Source organism: Belonocnema kinseyi, chromosome 9 (assembly GCF_010883055.1).
Source record: "Belonocnema kinseyi isolate 2016_QV_RU_SX_M_011 chromosome 9, B_treatae_v1, whole genome shotgun sequence".
Taxonomy (NCBI): Eukaryota; Metazoa; Arthropoda; class Insecta; order Hymenoptera; family Cynipidae; genus Belonocnema; species Belonocnema kinseyi.
In genome coordinates this window covers 19,096,581-19,103,782 of record NC_046665.1, presented here as the reverse complement: position 1 = coordinate 19,103,782, position 7,202 = coordinate 19,096,581, and the positions used below count along the sequence as shown (strand labels likewise).

At 30.1% G+C, this 7,202-nt stretch overlaps 1 long non-coding RNA gene across 1 annotated transcript in view; it reads left to right on the top strand.

The window, feature by feature from the left end:
• The window catches only part of LOC117179869, a 9,254-nt gene extending 5,041 nt beyond the window's left edge, over window positions 1-4,213 (top strand). The window contains exons 3-5 of the long non-coding RNA XR_004467964.1: window positions 20-176; window positions 277-423; window positions 514-4,213. This is a non-coding gene — a long non-coding RNA (uncharacterized LOC117179869). The remainder of the gene's footprint in view (window positions 1-19; window positions 177-276; window positions 424-513) is intronic.
• Window positions 4,214-7,202: the final 2,989 nt, after the last annotated feature.

The following is a 7,202-nucleotide window of genomic DNA, read 5'->3' as shown; positions in this document are numbered from 1 at the left end:
TGTAGTTTGTATTTTCCAGACCGACATTGATTTTAAATACCTGCATGAAAATAAAGCAAACAAACTTTTTGACATATGGCCAGAAGTTTCAACAAAACTGATGAGCGTTGCGAGAAAACGTACCAAAGACTCAGACATATTGGAGTTTCTGAAGAAATATGAGACCATTAAAGAAGGTGAAAATTTTTGTTATATTTAAACTGAATTTAATAGGAGATTATTATTTCACATACAAAAATTACAAACATTTATTTTAAATCAGTAACTTATTTTCAGGTAACAATGAAGTTATCCAAATCATATCACTCTTGCTCTTTTTTGTCTACATTGTTAAACACAGCGAGCTTTAAATCAAAAACTTGCGGAAAACATTGGAGACCTTCTTTGAATGAAGTGCAGAGAGGATTCATACTTCACGCTTTGGTACGGTAAATTTTTAAGATTTTTATAAGTATTTAAAACATATTGTTAGCTTTATTATTAATTTGATAGTTAAAATATGATACTTTTCAGACTGATGCAGAATTGCAACTTTTACTAACGGAACGTCAGAAGACAATTCAAAAAAGGAAATTTACAAACCAACCCCTGCCGGTGATCATAGGATCGGTAGATGATATCATCAGTTGAATACGAAATGCCTTCTGTTCTGAAAGCAGTACATATTTCCTACAAATCCTTCTTCGTGCTAAATGCTGAATATCCCGTGGAATCCAAACACATATGGACATTTCTGCAACGTCACGTCTACGATATGACAGATTCCAATTCAAAAAAATATATGTCGGTCAATAAGCTAATAACAGCAGTAAACAAAGTATAGTCGCGCAAAGACAGCAAGAAGAGCAGTATTATAAGTTCTTAGATTTAAGTTTAAAGGCGCGTTATAACTAAAGTATTTACATTTAAGCAGTAAACGTTGTATTTAAAATGAGAGCTTTAAGACTTGTTGCCAAAAAAGTTTGATTATAAGTTTTGTAATCATTATAAAGCTGCGAAGTTGCTGAAGGTATTTATATCTGCGCGTCATACTTTTAATGTTTAAATTTAAGAAATAAGGCGTGTTATGACCTAAAAAAGTGAGTTTGTTTCTAGTTTACTTAGTTACTTCTACGTATTTATATGTTCATGTTCAGTGACTTTTCAAGAAGGTGAAGTATTAAAATTTAATTTCGAAAGCTTTGAAATAATGTTGTTACCAGTTGTAAGCTTTAAAGTTAAACTTTCAAAAGATTTATATTCTTGAACTGTGTAAATGCCTTAAAACGCGAATCTGGTTAAATTGCTTTACAAAAAGTTAAAGTATTCAAATTTAATTAAGTAAAACTTGACATAATTTTGCTACCTGTTTTAAGAAAAAAATTTTAATTGGCATAAGGTTCAACTTCGAAAAGTTTGTTAACATTTTACGCCCTCCAACCTGTTTCCAACAGGTCATTGTATGATATTTTCATAGTTGACACGTTTATTACAGTATTATAAATATTAAAATGAAGTGCTTTAAATGTGATTGGTCTTTTGAAACAGCAACGCATTTACTTTCACACTTTAAACATGTACATCACATGCAAAAAAAGGATTATTATAAGTGCACTTGTGTCTCAGTTATATGATAATCCCCTGATGCCTAGAAATACTGTGCAATTTGTAGTAGATAGCATAAATACGTTTGTAGATGCTTCTTCTCAAGTAATTAAACAAACCTTGCAAAAAGAATTTAATTTAACAGAACAGGGCACTGGTATCATGTAAATTTTAACAAAAGTAAAAGAAGTAATAAATGAAGTTGATAATCCATTTCAAAATTTAAATACGGAATATAAGAGATTAAAATGTTTGGAAGAAAGCAGTTTCCATAAACGGCCACAAGGATTTATTATGCGGCAAAGTAAAATGCATAGAAAGGTGAAGGGTCAAATAGTGTCAATGGACAGAGATGTTAAAGGAGAATTCATTCCCTTCAGGAACACTTTGAAATCAATTTTCGAAAATCCAGGTTTTTTAGAGAAAATAAAAAAATATGTGAATTATTTAAAAAATAGTACAGGCACAGTTATGTATAACCTTATTCAAGGCATTTGCATAATAATGGTATCAGCATAAATGGTGATAAAATATATTTTGAATTTTGTTTATTGTGTGGTGATAATTTAGGTTTACACATTATTTTAGGTCTAACCGAATCATTCTCTGCTAATTTATGTTGTAGGATATGTAAAATACGAAAAGAAAAAATGAAAGTTATGTGTGAAGAAGACCCAGCAGTTCTTAGAACAAAAGAAAGTTACGAATTCGATTTAAAAAAAGTAACTGATCGGTAACAGGAATAAAAGAGCGTTGTGTTTGGAATGGTGTAAATGGATTTGATATTACTGAAAACGTTGCTCTTGACATTATGCATGACATTCCAGAAGGCGTGGCAACCTACACAATGCAAAAATTCTTGATTATCTCATTTTTCATTTAAAAGCATTCTCCCTGGTAACCTTAAATTTTCGTATCAGAAACTTCAACTATGGCGTATTAGAGAGATCGAACAAACCACCAAATATTACTCTTGAAAGTTCATCAAAGATTAAAATCGACATGACTGCTTCTGAGATGACATGTTTCTTCAGATATTTTGGCTTCGTGTTCGGGGAGCTTGTTCCAAGAGGTGATAAAGTTTGGAACTTATACTTAAAATTAAGGAAAATAATAGAAATTCTATACTCCATTGAAATTCGAGCAACAGATATTACATTGTTAGAGTGCCTTATCTCGGAACATCACTCATTGTATCGCGAGCTTTTTAATGATACTTTAAAACCTAAATTTCACTTTATGGAACACTATCCTAGGTGGATAAAAAAAAGTTGGTCCTTTAATTCACTGCTCAACCATTAGGTTTGAGTCTAAACACAAGGAGTCGAAAAGTACGTGTAATGTTTCCTGTAGCAAAATTAACATCCCTTACACCCTGGCTGTTAAACACCAATTGAAACTAAATTATTATGTTCAAAATTATCGTTATAGTGATATAGAAATGGGTCCTGTGATTCCTTTCGACTTTAACCAGTTCGAATTACTTCACTATAAAACGTACTTTCCAAAAGCTGAATTCCGAGAGCAAATTATATCTTTAAAATGGGTAAACGTGCAAGGTACTGACCACAATAAAGAAACTATTGTTGTAATTAATTATGACTGTTCATACCCGGTGTTTGGAAAAATTTGTTCAATTTGTGTAATTGAAGAAATCGTTAATTTTTTAGTGTTTCCGTTACCTTCCATAACTTTCGATGAGCACTTTCATCCATATCGAGTAGAAATCGGATCAAATAAATTAACTATGATTCCAATTACGTATGATGGCCTACCACACAAGCTACCTTGTTTGTTCATTCAAAAAGAAACAAATTTATATGTTGCTACGCGTTACTTAGTATACTGAGAGGATGCGATAAGATAGAGTTTAAACTCCTCTGACGAAAGTATCGGATAGAAACGTCTTCCGAATCAATCTAAAGTCATCCGAATCATTCCGGAATCTTTATCCGAACGAATCTAAGTTCATTTGACACAATCCAAAAAATGTCTACATTTCGTTCCATCCAAATCGGTCAAAAATTATTCCGACTCAATTCGTTTCATTCCGAACTTACAATCTAAATTAATCCTAACCAAATTTTAAATTTGAGTCAATCGGAACTTGGATTGGCCTAAAACGATTTTCAGTCCAATTGAATCCAATTCAATCCGAAGTCGGATTCATTTGGTTTGAAAATTCAGTGTATATCAATCCGAGTCGGGATTAATTCGCATTAATTTGGAGTTACATTTGATTCGGATTGAACCGGACTGAGTCGGATTCATTTTGAACCGATTTAGGTTAAAGGAAGTCTAGAATTCTTTTGGGATTGGTTCGAATTACCTCGAATTGGTTCGGATACAGATTCTGGCATGATTTGGAATGGTTCGGAGGGAATTCCTATCCGATATTTTCGCCAGTGTCGTCTAGTCAACTTTATAATGACTTATAATATGTTTTATCTTATATTAGCGCTTAAAAGATCTTTATTCTCACAGCAGAATATATCACGTTTCTAAACCAATCACATTTAAATAATAATCACTTCGTATATTATATTTTAAGTTACACACAAAAGTTTAAATGTGAAACACAAAATATACATTTATAGATACAAAATGTGTTTTATAATAATGTCAGCACAAGTTTATGATTCAGTCATTCTAAATATATGAGATGCTTGGTTCAAAATTTATTTACTGAATTTTATTGAAATCAAAACCCCTTCTCGTTATTATATTGTATTGAGAAAAGTTGCATATAAATAGGGATTCAAATTTTATTGAATTGGAAGACGTTTATATATAGATGAAAGAAGATGGAGTCAAAAATTTGTGTTCCTAACATTTTATCTTATGAATATAAAATTTTGAAATTTATTGAATTTATTATAATGTATTTTAAAAAAGATTTATTGCCCATTTTCGGAACAGCTTTTTTTATAAACAATAATTTTAAATTTGCAGCCTTTAAAGAAGTTCTAATATATACATGATTAGATCAATCCATACTTCTGAAGATACGCATTATAACCAATTCTTCAGAAATATACTTGTACAAAACGGGTTTTTGACGTTTAGTATACGATTCAAGAACTATGGTAATTTTTGGAGATGCCAATCTCTGAAGCGGAATTAGTAAGAAGCTACTAATAAAATAGTGCGAAGTCGCTTATACAAAATATTTTTAAAAATGTATACGCTCGGATTTAGTAAGAATTTTTATAATAAACTTCAGTAAAAAACTATGCTAGTTTCTTGCAAATAAAGTTTTCACTCAAGTTTAGTATATAAATGATTACTAAATCGGTAAGAGACTACACTATTTAATTATTAACTTCTCACTAATTTATGTTTATAGAGTGCATACACACGTTAATACGTTATATACATATACTTGCAGTAGTTACGGGCAATAACCTGCAATCATTGCAGATATTTTTCTGTAATGGTTACAGGTATTTATCTGTGATCATTAAAAACGTTTGTCTATAATCGTCACAGACATTTTTCTGTAATCGTTACAGATATTTGTCTGTTATCGTTATAGACATTTTTCTGTAATCGTTACAGATGTTTGTCTGCAAACGTTACAGAATTGTATTCGTCATCGTTACAGGTATTTGTATGCAATTGTTACAGATATTTATCTGCAGATGCTACAGATTTATCCGTTCTCGTTACCGTTATTTTTCTGTAGTGTTTACGTGTGTTTTACGTTACTGTTACGACTAAATCCTGCAACATTTACAGAATCTACTTACAGAAATTTTATAGTAATGTGTACTGAAAATCTATGCTGTCACTATTTTAACGTAGAAAATATGTAATGGTTACAGATTTTTCTATCAGCGTAACGTTTTTTTTTCTCCGTGTAAAATCAAGCAGATGCAACTTACAAATATACTTTTCAAGCAAACAATTCATGATGCTTACATTATTGGTAATATAGTTGGTTTATAACAATTATATTTGACAATCCACTAATTGTTTATTTTGCTAAGATGCTTTGACATATATTTTCATGATGAACAAAATTAATTGAATTATTTATTTACAGATAAAAAATAATAAGTGAAAAATGACTCATTTTGTCTCTTTGTTTGTTTAGGTAAAAAACAGAAAATAATAAAAATTCCAAAATCAAATCCATACATGCTCTTGCGCAACTATCGCTGATTATTTCTATTAAAGAAAATTGAAAATCGGTTAAGAAATGTAGGCTGTAGGTGATTTTGAATACTAAATTCCTGATTCAGCCAACTGTGCGTTGGTGAACACTTTAATTTTGAAGAATCTCGAGATTCTGGTTTCGCGGCCAACGTTCCTGATGTAGAATAATATTTTTAAAAATATATGAAAGACCCGATATTCTCGTAAAGAACAATCTTCGTAAGAGATTTATCATCGCAGAGCAAATTACATAGATATGTTATCTTTTAAAGTTTGAAGGGAAAAATTATTATTATTGTTGAATATTTGTAATCATATTTGTAGTTGTTATGTTGTGTTATAAATTAACCTCGTAGGATATTAATAAACAATATTTTCTTTACTTAAAACAGAAGTTTACTGAAGGAAAAATATGGATACATATATGTGTGTATGTTTATGTATGTATATATCAATGCGTTATTATATTTTAAGAGAACCCAGAATATATGTGCGTATTTGTTTTTATAAAGAATTTATATTTTAGATGCCACTTCATCATCTTTTTAGTATTTTTAGATCAAAAATAACATTAATATCAGAATTTTCATTACTATGAAATTCTGATTATAGATTATTTTAGGGAAGTTAACCAAAGAAAATAAAAATAAGTTATATGTTTACTATGTATTTTATAAGAAAAAAGGGTGAAAAATTATATTTAAAAAAGGTCAAATGTTTAAAAAAATCCACGCTTATGCAAAAATATATCGTTTTCTTATATTATATAAAAGCATCTTTATTTGAAAAACTCATTATTAAGAGTTTGCCACTCGTAACATAAACTCTTGAATGTTTTCTTTGCATGGAAATGCATCACTATTTTACCCCTCCAATGTCGTTCAGATGAACCGGAATCTGAAGTTTTCGCAGGGGCGCTACGCTTTGAATTGTGGTTATTCTAGCGAAAGCGTTTCAATTTTAGAAAAATCATTGAATTTACGTAAAACTTACTGATTTGATTGGTTTTTTATATATATTTTATATTATAATGGAAATGTTGATCTTTTTGAGTCAGGATATGAATGGAATATGACGTTTATGTTATTGAGTGATTAAGGTTATGTTAACCCTGGTGTTAGCCATGTATTTAAACTTTGAAATGATTGTGAATTCTCTTTTGCTAAAACTCCTTCGGCGTTAACGAACACATTCCCATCACGTATCTCGTGCTTCGCATTCGAGTTTATCCCTAAAATTGTATATTATTCCCAATAATGTATATTACTATAATTCGTAACTTGCATTGGTATTAAAACAGACAAGTTTCATTGCCCCGTTTAAACAAAATGCGCATTCTTTTAAAAACATTTTGTTATTAAACGTTTTATTGCAACTTTTGTCGTTTTTCTATAAACTGAATTTGCTCATTTCGAATGTTTTCTTTATGATTTAAACTTTACACATACGGTCTACTAAGC